Raw genomic sequence first — 12,724 nt, 5'->3', positions numbered from 1 at the left:
CAGGAGTAAGGGAGGAGCACCTGAAAAGAAGGGCCGGGGAGAAGGTGAATGAAGTCTAAGCTTAAAATATATATATATAAACTTGTCTCTGGCCTGTAACTCCCAGTACCAGAAACAGGTTGCTACCCACAATGTGCTGTTGATCGAAGAAACCTATGAGGACCCCAAAAGAAGACAGATTTCTGTCAAAGCACTTGGTTACCCAACTGAGGAAGACCCTATTGCTGAAGACACCATATGCTGCTGACACAGCACGGAGAGACCTGAGTGCAATCAAGAAGAGATCCAGTCCCCAGACAGCTAGCCCATCTAGTACTGGAAAGTGCTACATAAGCTGCTGGGGGAAAGTGGCCAACAGCTGTCTGAGCAACCAGAGGTCTAAGCTACTCAGAAGCAAACACCCTGACAGGACGTACATACCAGTGCATAGTGGCACACAGCCCTGGAGGGTAACCAACAGCTTTCTCATTAGCTAAGATATCCGTTCAGTGTAAAGGAACCCATATCTGGAACTGGGAACCAAATAAGAATCGTACAGAGACAAAGATTATGCTCTCCTGTGTCAAGTTTTCACTAGTCTTTAGCTAAATAAGGGGTTACATACATCAAATTCTCCCTAAATTAATAATGCTGATCCCATTTAAACTACGTTGACTTCACTCTCCATTGGAGAATCTGTTCTTCTTTTTCAGAAGGTAACGAGACCTGAGGAAATAAACAACCCCTCACACTTCAGCCAAGCCATAGCAAAACCCGCAGAGGAGTTGGGGAGATGAGCAAGAGTGCAGCTTCCATGGTGGGCCTGACAATCAGTGCCAGGGTGCAGGAGACAGACCCTGAGGATACTCAACACCTGCCAAAGCAGAGATCCAGAGGCTCCTAAGAGCTCATCACTGAAGTAGACTTAAAACTGACCCACCATGGCTCAGGGAATTTTGAGGGGTGGAGGTAAGACTATAAGATCCACAGATTGAGACATCATGCCCACAGGCATTCCCATCCCCCCTCAAAAAAACTGACTGCTGTGCTGGGCATGGTGGCGCACGCCTTTAATCCCAGCACTTGGGAGGCAGAGGTAGGAGGATCGCCGTGAGTTCGAGGCCACCCTGATACTACATAGTGAATTCCAGGTCAGCCTGAGCCAGAGTGAGACCCTACCTCGAAAAACCAAAAGAAAAAAGAAAAAAAGAAAAAAAAAACTGAGGGCTGCTCCCACTATGCATAACCCACAACCCTATGAGGAATACCTGCAACCCCACTGAGGAGAGTCCCCAGCTGGGTGGAGGCAGGGACTAAGGAAAAGCAAGTACTAACACATGATGTATCCATACAAAATGTTGTTAATAATAATAATAATAAAAGTGAAAACCAAACCCTGATTGACATTGGACAAAATGAATGAGTTACTGTTCTATTTCAGGTGTCATCACAGTATAATGACTACTTATATATTTTTAAATATTTTATTCCTATTCATTAATGAGAGAAAGGGTACGCAAGGGCCTCAAACCACTGCAAATGAACTCCAGATGCATCCACCACCCTATGCATCTGGTTTATGTGGATTCTAGAGAACTGAACCTGGGTCCTTAAACCCAAGGTATTAAGCCACAGGCAGTGCCTGAACCACTAAGCCATCTCTCTGGCTAAATTGTTTATTTTGTTGTTGTTCTTTGTTTTTTGTTTGTTTGGTTGGTTGGTGGGTTTGGTTGGTTTTTCAAGGTAGGGTCTCCCTCTAGCCCAGGCTGACCTGGAATTCACTATGTAGTCTCAGGGTGGCCTCAAACTCACAGTGATCCTCCTACCTCTGCCTACCCAGTGCTGAGATTAACGGTGTGTGCCACAACGGCCAGCTATATTTTTTTAATATTTTATTTTTATTTATTTATCTCAGAGGCAGAGAGAGAGAGAGAGAGAGAGAGAGAATGGGCATGTCAGGACCTCCAGTTACTGCAAACAAACTACAGATATATGTGCCACCTGTGTATCATGGGTCCTGGGGTCCTTTGGATCTGCAGGCAAATGCCTTAACCACTGAGCAATCTCTCCAGCCCCTGTTTATATATATTTTTTTAATTTTTTGTTTATTTTTATTTATTTGAGAGCGACAGAGAGAAAGAGAGGCAGAGACAGAGAGAGAGAATATGGGGGTGCCAGGGCCTCCAGCCACTGCAAATGAACTCCAGATGTGTGCTCCCCCTTGTACATCTGGCTAATGTGGGTCCTGGGGGAATTGAGCCCCAAACTGGGATCCTTAGGCTTCACAAGCAAGCATTTAACCACTAAGCCATCTCTCCAGCCCCCCTGTTTATATTTTTAAACATGTACTGGATCTGAGTATGATGACACATGCCTTTAATGCCAGCACTTGGGAGGCTGAGGTAGGAAGATGGGTAGGAGTTCCAGGTCAGCCTAGGTTTGAATGAGACCCTACCTCAAAAACAGAAAAAAAAAAAAAAAAAGATTAAGGAGATGACTCAGTGTTTAAAGGCACTTGCTTGCAACGTCTGCCAGCCTAGGTCCAATATCCCAGAGCCCACGTAAAAGCCAAATGCACAAAGTCGTGCATGCATCTGCAGGGTTTGCTTGTTTGTTTTCCTTTTCTCAAGGTAGGGTTTCACTCTAGTCCAGGCTGACCTGGAATTCACTGTGTAGTCTCAGGGTGGCCTCAAGCTCACAGTGATCTTCCTACCTCTGCCTCCCAAGTGCTGGGGTTAATAGCATATGCCACCATACCCAGCTTTAAATACATTGTTTTTATTTATTTATTTGAGAGAGAGAAAGAGGGAGAGAGACAGAGAGAGTGGGCACACTAGGGCATGGAGCCACTGCAAACAAACTCCAGATGCATGTGCCACGTTCTGCATCTGGCTTATGTGGGTCCTAGGGAATCAAACCTGGGTCCTTTGGCTTTGCAGGCAAGTGCCTTAACTACTAAGCCATCTCTCCAGCCCCATCTGCAGTTTTGAGGCAGGAAGAGGTACTGGTGTGCCCATACACACACACATACACACTTTCAAATAAAAAAATATAATTTTTAAAATAGGGGCTGGAGAGATGGCTTAGTGGGCAAGGAGCTTGCCTGTGAAACCTGAGGACCCAGGTTTGATTCCATAGAACCCACATAAGCCAGATGCACAAGGTAGTGCATACATCGGGAGTTCCTTTGCAATGACTCAAGACCCTGGCACATCAATTCTCTCTATGTAGATCTGCCTCTTTCTCTCACTCCCTTCCTCCCTCCCCCCCTCCCTCTCAAATAAATAAAATAAATTATTTTTGCACCTCCTACTGTTTTGGTATGATAACCCTGTTTTATTGCTCTTTGAGACTTCATTTTTTTTTTCTTGGCCATTTGTTGTTCAAAAGCTATTGTTTAGTGCCCAAGTATTCCTGAAAGTGTAGTTTTCTTCTGTCGTTTACTTTTAGTTTCATTCTGTTAGGAATATAAAAAGTACTTGGTATTTCTTTTTAATGAAACAAAGTTTCATGTATCCTAGACTGACCAGGAACTCACTGGGTATAGCCAAAGATAACCTTGAACTTCTAATAATCCTGGCTCCATTTCCAGAGTACTGGGATTATAGCTGTATATCATCATGTCCAGTTTATGCAGGGCTAAGGATCAAACCTAACGCTTTCTTCATGTAAGACAATCACTTTACCAATTAAAGCACATCTCCAACCCCTAGAAAAATATTTAATATGAAATTATATGATATCTGGAAAATTATATCAGAGTAGTTATGGATAAAAAGTACTGGGAAAAGATAAAATAAGATTATTTTGAGGGCTGGAAAGATGGCTTAGCGGTTAAGCGCTTGCCTGTGAAGCCTAAGGACCCTGGTTCAAGGCTCGGTTCCCCAGGTCCCACGTTAGCCAGATGCACAAGGGGGCGCACGCGTCTGGAGTTCGTTTGCAGAGGCTGGAAGCCCTGGCGCGCCCATTCTCTCTTTCTCCCTCTATCTGTCTTTCTCTCTGTGTCTGTTGCTCTCAAATAAATAAAAATTTTTAAAAAAAGATTATTTTGAATTGATAACATGTTAAGAGAATAAGCATATAGGATTCAATGCTCTTTTCTCCCTTCTTTCATATATATTAAATTTTTCTAATATAAAATAGTTTTTTGTTTGCTTGTTTGAGGTGTATTGTTTGAGACAGGGCTCACTATATATCCCAACTAGCCTGTAACTTAATATATGTACAGTCTGACCTTAAACTCATAATCCTCTTGCCTCAGCCTAGCAAGTGACACCATACCTGGCTACAAAATAGTTTTTAAAACACAGGGGCTGGAGAGAGAGTTCAGCACTTAAGGTGCTTGCCTGCAAAGCCTAATGACCAGGGTTCAATTCCCTAGTACCCATGGTAAGCCGGATGTACAAAGTGGTACATGCATCTGGAGTTCGTTTGCAGTAGCAGGATCTTTCTCTCACTCTCCTCTCTCCCCTCCCTTAAATATATAAATAAAATATTTTTTAAACGCAAATTTGAGCCAGGCATGCAATACTAAGGAGGCAGAGATAGAAGGATTGCTGTGAGTTCATGGCCAGCCTTAGACTACACAGCGTGCTCCAGGTCAGCCTAGGCTCAAGTTGAGACCCTACTTCAGGAAAAAAAATGCCAATTTGTTAAGTAACTTGACTGAACTACTGGTAAAGTCAAAAAAATAACCAATGCTGGGCTGGAGGAATGGCTTAGCAGTTAAGGCATTTGCTTTCAAGGCCAAAGGGCCCAGGTTCAATTCCCCAGGACCCACATTAGTCAGATGTACAAGGGAGCACACACATGTGGAGTTCATTTGCAGTGGCTGGAGGCCGCCCTGGTGTGTCCATTCTTTCTGTCAAATAAATAAATAAATATAAAATATGTTTTAAAAGTTAACCAATATTCAAGTGTGTTTAAAAATCTATAATGAGGGATGGAGAGATGGCTTAGTGGTCAAGGTGCCTGCCTGAGAAGCCTAAGGACCCAGGTTCAAGTCCCCAGTACCCATGTAAGCCAGATGCAAAAGGTAGCTGGGGTTCATTTGTAGTGGCTGGAGGCCCTCACATGACCATTCTCCCTCCCTCCTTCCCTCTCTCTCTATCTTATTCTGTCTGTCTGTCACTCAAATAAGTAAACATTTTAAAAAATCTGCAATGCTACAAAACTATAAGGAAAAAGAAAAGGTAACTGATAGACAAATATTTGTTTAGAGAAGTGATGAACAAAGGAGTCTAATAATTCACTTATTATAAAATAGGCTTTAAAAAAATAAAAAATAAAATAGGCTTTAAGGTACTAAAAGGAAGCCCTCAGTATATTACCTATGCATAAATACTTTATATGCTGTGTATATTCTGAAGAAGAGTTTGAACTCTCATTTCACTCTTCAAGGCATCTGCAATCCCAAGGAGCTTATGGTCAATGAACTGATCCACCAGAGGGACAGGGAAAAGAGCAAGAACCAAGGGTCTTTATGAAGCCAGTGATAACGGACATTACGAGGGGAGTAGGAGAAAGATGAGAGTGAACTAGCAAATTCTAGCCAGCATCAAGGTCTTTATCACTGATTCACAGGGCTGGAGAAAGGGAGGAAAGGAAGGGGTAAAAGTGAGGATGGCAGTGAAGTTATTTTCATATAAAAGACCAAGTAGGGCTGGAGAGATGGCTTAGCGGTTAAGCGCTTGCCTGTGAAGCCTAAGGACCCCGGTTCGAGGCTCAGTTCCTCAGGTCCCACGTTAGACAGATGCACAAGGGGGCGCACACGTCTGGAGTTCGTTTGCAGAGGCTGGAAGCCCTGGCGCGCCCATTCTCTCTCTCTCCCTCTATCTGTCTCTCTCTATGTCTGTCGCTCTCAAATAAATAAATAAATAAAAATGAACAAAAAAAAAATTTTTAAAGACCAAGTAAATAGCAAAAAATGAAAACATGCTAGGTCACAGGCCTCAGTTCTTCCTGAGTATGAACATGTGCCAGTGTTTACTGGCCATCATAGACTGCACAGGCTGGTGCAGGTAAACCAAGAGTTTCTGAAAACCCCTGGGAAAGTAACAGACTATAAATCATGATGGAGCATTAGGGCAATACAAACTTTCTCCTTAAACTCATCATAATAAGGCAGAATGATTTTCCTCTGTTGGAAAATTACTTTATGTATCCCAGGGGAAGAACCAACAAAATGACTAAAACGGCAGTGTGGTTACGGTGGATCACAAGTCCAGAGGCAAGGAGTGAGGACAAGTGGGAAGAATGGAGACTTAGGAAGACGTCAAAAGGCAGAATAGGACAAGGAAAATGTCTTGTATTTATGACTGCCCTGATGAGAATGATTAAGTGTTGTGACTTCAAGTTCTCAAGTAGAACTTTTCTTTTTCTATATTACCAAGTAGAGCACCAGGCGGTGCGATTGTCCTGATAATGCTAACAGGAGCCTAGTATTTACTGATGGCAATTACATTCAAAATCACTAGTCAAATCTGTTTATTAAGAGCACAGGACAGGATGGGAAGGAAATAACAGAGACATCTGCTCAAAGAAAAAATAACTAGATCTGAGCATTTGAGAAAAATAAAAAAAAGAGAACTGATACAGACAAATGCAGCAGTAAGAGATGGGGAGAGATAGGAAAACTATCAAGGTTAAAAAGGCACAAACATGAGTCCAAGACCATTGGCCCAGATTTACAATTTCTTCTAAGTTGTCTGGAGACAAGGAGAGTACAGGAAATTACAAGACAGAAATCAAAGGATACTATGAGAAAACAGATATTTGAGGCACTATGGATAAAATGAGCTTTAAAGAATAGAAATGGAGGACTGGAGAGATGACTTAGTGGTTATGACACTTGCCTGCAATGCCAGAGGACCTAGGTTCAGTTCCCCAGAACCCAGGTAAGCCAGATGCACAAGGTGGCACAGGCATCTGGAGTTCATTTGCAATGGATGAAGGCCCTGGCATGCCCATTCTCTCTCTCTACCACCCCCCCTCCGCCTTTTTTTCCTCCCTCCCTCCCTCTCTCCCTCCCTCCCTCCCTCCCTCTCTCTTTCTCTCTCTCTCTCTCTCTCAAATAAATAAAATTAAATAAATAAAAATATTTTTAAAAAAAACAGGCATAGAGCCCAGCATGGTGGCACATGCCTTTAATCCCAGCACTCGAGAGGCAGAGGTAGAAGAATCGTGGTGAGTTCAAGGGCAGCCTGAGAATACAGAGTGAATTCCAGGTCAGCCTGTGCTAGAGCAATACTTACTTCAAAAAAAAGGGTGGGGGCATAGTGGTACATGCCTTTAATCCCAACACTTGGGAGGGCACAGATGGGAGGATCAACATGAGTTCAAGACCGGCCTGAGACTACATAGTGATTTCCAGATCAGCCTGACCTAGGAGACTCAACCTTGAAAAACGAAAAAAGAATAGAAGTTGACCAGACGTAGAAGGGCTGAGTCCTAGCAGATATCTGAAACACTTTCCCCCAAGGAAAACTGAACCTAGAGTTGATTCAGAATCCTAAATGCTGCTAGGAGAGAGGGTGAGAATGTAAATTAATAGTGCTGGATTTTTTTTTTTTTTTTTTTTGAGGTAGGGTCTCACTCTAGCCCAGGCTGACCTGGAATTTACTCTGTAGTCTCAGGGCGGCCTCGAACTCATGGCGATCCTCCTCCCTCTGCCTCTCGAGTGCTGGGATTAAAGGCGTGCACCACTACGACCGGCCCTGGAGTTTCTTTTTTGTATGATTAAACGGTTCTAAACTGTGGTGACAGACACAATTTTGTGAATAAAAAGAACTACTCACTCATATACTTTAAAAAGGTGAATGGTGTGATATGTCAACTGTATTTCAATAGAGATTTTTTTTTTTCCCTTAAAAATCTTAAATCGGGGCTGGAGAGATGTCTTAGCAGTTAAGACGCTTGCCCAGGAAGCTTAAGTACCCAGGTTCGTGTCCCCAGTGCCCACAAAGGCCAAGGTGGCACATGTGTCTGGAGTTCCTTCAGTGCCTGGATGTCCTGGAGTGCCCATCATTCTCTATCTGCCCCTCACTATCTCAAATAAATAAATAAATAAATATACATCTTAAAATTGTATGAGCTCATGGATCCTCTACGGTTATCTGAGCTTACCTAAACATTTCAGCAGGTAAAGAAAACGAGTAAATTACAATCATACGTGTTCCTTGAAAATTCAAACCCAGGACGCTGTTTTCTGAATCCGCGCACTAGGACAAAGATGCCCTGGCGGACGCCGGCAAGCGCTCTGCTGGGCCTCCAGACGCCGGCCGACCTGCCTCCCGAGGACGGGTACCAGGAGGACGGGTACCATGGGGCTGGGTACCGGCGATGACGCACTGGACCCAAGGCCCCGGGACCTCACGCCCGCATCCCTCCAGGTAAGCGTGCACTGGGAGAAATGAGCTCCGCAAACCGTTTTCCCACAGCTGCCCGACCGGGGGGCGAGGGGCGGTACCTGCCGGCGCCCGCGGCCCACGCTGGCGGCGCGCAGCTCTGGGCGTGCCTCCCCGCGGCTAGGCCTCGGAACCCGCTCCGCAGCTCGCCCAGGGCCCTTCGGCCGCCCTCCTCCTTCTCCTCCTCCTCCTTCTCCTCCTCCTCCTCCGCCCAGCCGCCAGCCCCTGACCTGAAAACCACACCGAGGTCCCGTGTTTACTTTCCGCTCGCCCTTTGGCACCGGAAGCGGAAGATGTCGCGCCCGAGTTCTTACCTGCCTTTGCTCGCTAGCCCCCTTAAAAGACTAGTGGAGCCATCAGGGGACAGCCGAAGCGTCTACAGAGGTGAGAAGACCGAGGGCATACAGTCTTTATGATCCGCCCTGGCTTCTGCGGAACCACAAATCCAGGAAGGTTGTATGGAGGTTGTCCCGCCCCCTACACCCGCATTGCCCTCTGGGAATTGTAGTCCTGTCTCCCGGCCAAGCAGGCCCGGTGGAGCGGAAGCCCTGTTCCCGGTGCAGCCTGCCCATAAAGCATTTTGGTAGCCCACATATTTTAGCTCGTATTTTGTTAATTTTTTCGTAACGTTTGAAGATAGTCTTTGTAATAAGCCAGTCCTTGAAGTAATAAAGGAGTGAGATTATTAAAATATTAGTTTTCCCTCTTTACAAAGGGCATCACAGAGCACTTCATAGTGGTTTTTGTTTGTGCTCGTTTGTTTTTCTTTGTTTTTGAGGTAGGGTCTCCTTCTAGCCCAGGCTGATCTGGAATTCACCATGCAGTCTCAGGGTGGCCTTAAACTAATGGTGATCCTCTTACCTTTGCTTTCCAATAAATGGGACTAAAGGTGTGGGCATCAATGCCTGGCTCAATAGTAGTTTTAAGTTGGTTTAGAGGGATGCTGGATGTGGTAGCCCTCAACTTTAATCCCAGCACTTGGAAGGCAGAGGTAGGAAGATGGCTATGAGTTCAAGGCAGCCTGGGACTACAAAGTGTGTCAGAGATCAGCCTGGGCTACCTTGAGACCCTACTTTAAAGAAAAAAAAAATGCTTTAAAGGGCACACAAAGGATTAAGATGTGATCCTGTGTACTGCATTTATCTTCTTGTTACTGGAGCAACACATCTGACCAAAATAGCCTATAGAAGAAAAGGATGTATGCCAAGTTCTGAAAGATAACAACTGCCAAGCAAGATTATTGTATCCTGCAAAGCTATCCATTCAAATAGAGAAATAAGGACATTCCACAACAAAAGCAGACTAAAAGAATATTTGAAGAAAAAAACAACTCTACAGAAAATTCTTGAAAGGATCCTCCATGCTGAAGAGAAAGAAAAGCACACACTTAAGGAACCTGGAGAAAATAAACCATACTCAAATACTAATTAATACAAGAGAGCAAAGGTAAAACTGGAAAAACTACAGAACAAGAAAAATGGTAAAACTAAGTACACACCTTTCAATAATAACTCTTAATATCAATGGCCTCAATGCCCCAACCAAAAGATGCAGGTTTGCAGACTGGATTAAAAAGCAGTATCCTTCAATTTGTTGATGCCAAACTCACCTTTGCACAAAGGATGGATACTATCTTAAGGTGAAAGGTTGGAAAACAGTGTTTCAAGCAAATGGGCCTAGAAAACAAACAGGGGTAGCTATCCTAATATCTGACAGGGTAGACTTCAGACCAACATTAGCTAGGAATGATAAGGAAGGTCACCTTATAGTGTTTAAAGGAATACTCCAACAGGAGGACATTACAATCCTAAACATATATACAACTAACATGGGGGCTCTCAATTTCATCAAACAAATGCTATTAGAACTAAGGTCATGGATTACATCAAACATAGTTGTAGTGGCTGATTTTAACATCCCACTTTCATCAATTGAATTGTCATTCTAGCAAAAAATAAACAGATATATATCTGGATTAAATGAGGTCATAGAACAAATGAACTGATATATATATATATCATATATATATCATATATATATATATGACATTGAATCCAAATGCTGCAGAACACACACTCTTTTCAGCAGCAAATAGAACATTTGCTAAAATAGACCATGTATTAGAACACAAAGCAAATCTTAACAAATATAGGAAAACTGAAATAATTCCTTGCACTCTATCTGATCACAATGGGATCAAACTATAACTCAGTAGCAAGAAAAGTTATAGAGCATACCAAAAATCATAGAAACTAAACAATACACTACTAAATGATGAATGGGTCAATGAAGAAGGAAATCAAAACATTCAAAGAATCAAATGATAATGAGAACACAACATACAAAAACCTTTGGGACACAATGAAGGCAGTCCTAAGAGGGAAATTTATAGCTCTAAGTGCCTACATTAAAAAATTAGAAGGTTGCGGGATGGAGAGATGGCTTAGTGGTTAAGCGCTTGCCTGTGAAGCCTAAGGACCCTGGTTCGAGGCTCGGTTCCCCAGGTCCCACGTTAGCCAGATGCACAAGGGGGCGCACGCATCTGGAGTTCGTTTGCAGAGTGGTGCACCCATTCTCTCTCTCCCTCTATCTGTCTTTCTCTCTGTGTCTGCCACTCTCAAATAGATAAATAAATAAATAAAAATTAGAAGGTTGCAAGGAAACAACTTAATGCTTCACTTTAAGGCCTTGGCAAAAGAAGAACAAGGCAAAGTGAAAATCAGTAGACGTGAAGAAATAATAAAAATTAGGGCAGAAAGTAATGAAACAGAAACCAAAAAAAGAAAAAAAAAAATCCAAAGAATCAATGAAACAAATAGTTGTTTCTTCGAAAGGATAAACAAGATTGATAAACCCTTAGCAAATCTGACCAAAAGAAAGAGAGAAGAGACACAAATTAATAAATTTATAGAAGAAAAAAGCACCATCACAACAGATACTAGAGAAGTTGAAAAAATCATAGGAAAATATACTCCACTAAGTTTGAAAATCTGAAACAAATGGATGATTTCTTAGATTCATGTGTCCTACCTAAATTAAATCAAGATGAGATCGCCACTTAAATAGACCAATAACAAGTATGGAGATCCAAGAAGTTATGAAAATCTTCCAATTAAAAAACATCAGACCCAGATGGATTTTCTGGTGAATTTTACTGTACCTTCATGGAAGAACTAAAAACACTGCTTCTCAAACTTTTTCCATAAAATAGGAAATAGAATTAATAATAATAATAGAAATAGAAATAGAATTTCATAAAATAGAAAAGAAGGGATCCCATCAAACTCCTTCTACAAAGCCAGCATCACTCTGATACCAAAACCAGACAAAGATAGAACAAAGAAAGAAAATTCCAGACCAATCTCCCTCATGAACATAGATCATATATCAGAAAGATCATTCACCCTGACCAAGTAGGCTTTAACCCAGAGATGCAGGGATGGTTCAACATATACAAATCAAAAAATGTAATACATTATATAAATTGACTGAAGGACAAAAATCACATGATCATCTCATTAGATGCAGAAAAAGCATTTGATACTTAGTAGCAGAGGCCAGTAAGTTAAAAAGGAGACATAAAGGGAAGAGAAAGGAAGGGAGGAGGATACTTAATAGGTTGATATTGTATATATGTAATTACAATGATTGTAATGGGGAGGTAATATGATGGAGAATGGCATTTCAAATGGGAAAGTGTGGGGGTGGGGAGGGAGGGAATTACCATGGGATATATTTTATAATCATGGAAAATGTTAATAAAAATTAAAAAATAAAAAAAATAAATTAAAAAATATATGTAATCAAAAAAAAAAAAGAAAAAGCATTTGACAAAATCCAACATAGTTTCATAATAAAAAATCCTACAGAGACTGGGAATAGAAGGAGCATACCTCAACCTAATAAAGTCTACTAATATGGTACTGGAAGTCTTATCCATACCAATAAGGCAAGAAACACACATAAAAGGGATACAAATTAGAAAGGAAAACATCAAGTTATCATTATTTACAGATGATATGATTGTGTACATAAAGAACCCTAGGGCCTCTACCAGCAAACTGTTAAAGCTGACAAAACACAGCAATGTAGCAGGATACAAAATAAACACACAGAAATCAGTAGCCTTCCTATATGCTAACAAAAAACATGCAGAAGATGAAATAAAAGAATCACTCCTATTCACATTTGCATAAAAAATAAATAAAGTACCTTGGAATAAACCTAACCAAGGAAGTGAAGAATCTCTACAATGAAAACTTTAAAACACTCAAGACAGAAATTGCAGAAGACACTAGGAAATGGAAAGACATCCCTTGTTTTTGGATTGGAAGAATCAA

At 42.0% G+C, this 12,724-nt stretch overlaps 1 protein-coding gene across 3 annotated transcripts in view; it reads right to left on the bottom strand.

The window, feature by feature from the left end:
* Positions 1–8,825, bottom strand: part of Ttc33 (tetratricopeptide repeat domain 33) — a 46,732-nt gene extending 37,907 nt beyond the window's left edge. The window contains exon 1 of one of the 3 annotated variants that reach the window (XM_045132695.1): positions 8,699–8,825. The gene's annotated coding sequence lies outside the window, so the exon portion shown is untranslated. Of the gene's footprint in view, positions 1–8,446; positions 8,511–8,614; positions 8,678–8,698 lie in introns of those variants that run through there. The other 2 variants (XM_045132697.1, XM_045132696.1) reach the window with 2 other exon arrangements.
* Positions 8,826–12,724: the final 3,899 nt, after the last annotated feature.

The sequence above is a fragment of the Jaculus jaculus genome, chromosome 13, assembly GCF_020740685.1.
Source record: "Jaculus jaculus isolate mJacJac1 chromosome 13, mJacJac1.mat.Y.cur, whole genome shotgun sequence".
Taxonomy (NCBI): domain Eukaryota; kingdom Metazoa; phylum Chordata; class Mammalia; order Rodentia; family Dipodidae; genus Jaculus; species Jaculus jaculus.
The sequence above is the reverse complement of the archived record's forward strand: the minus strand, read 5'-3'. Positions and strand labels throughout refer to the sequence as shown.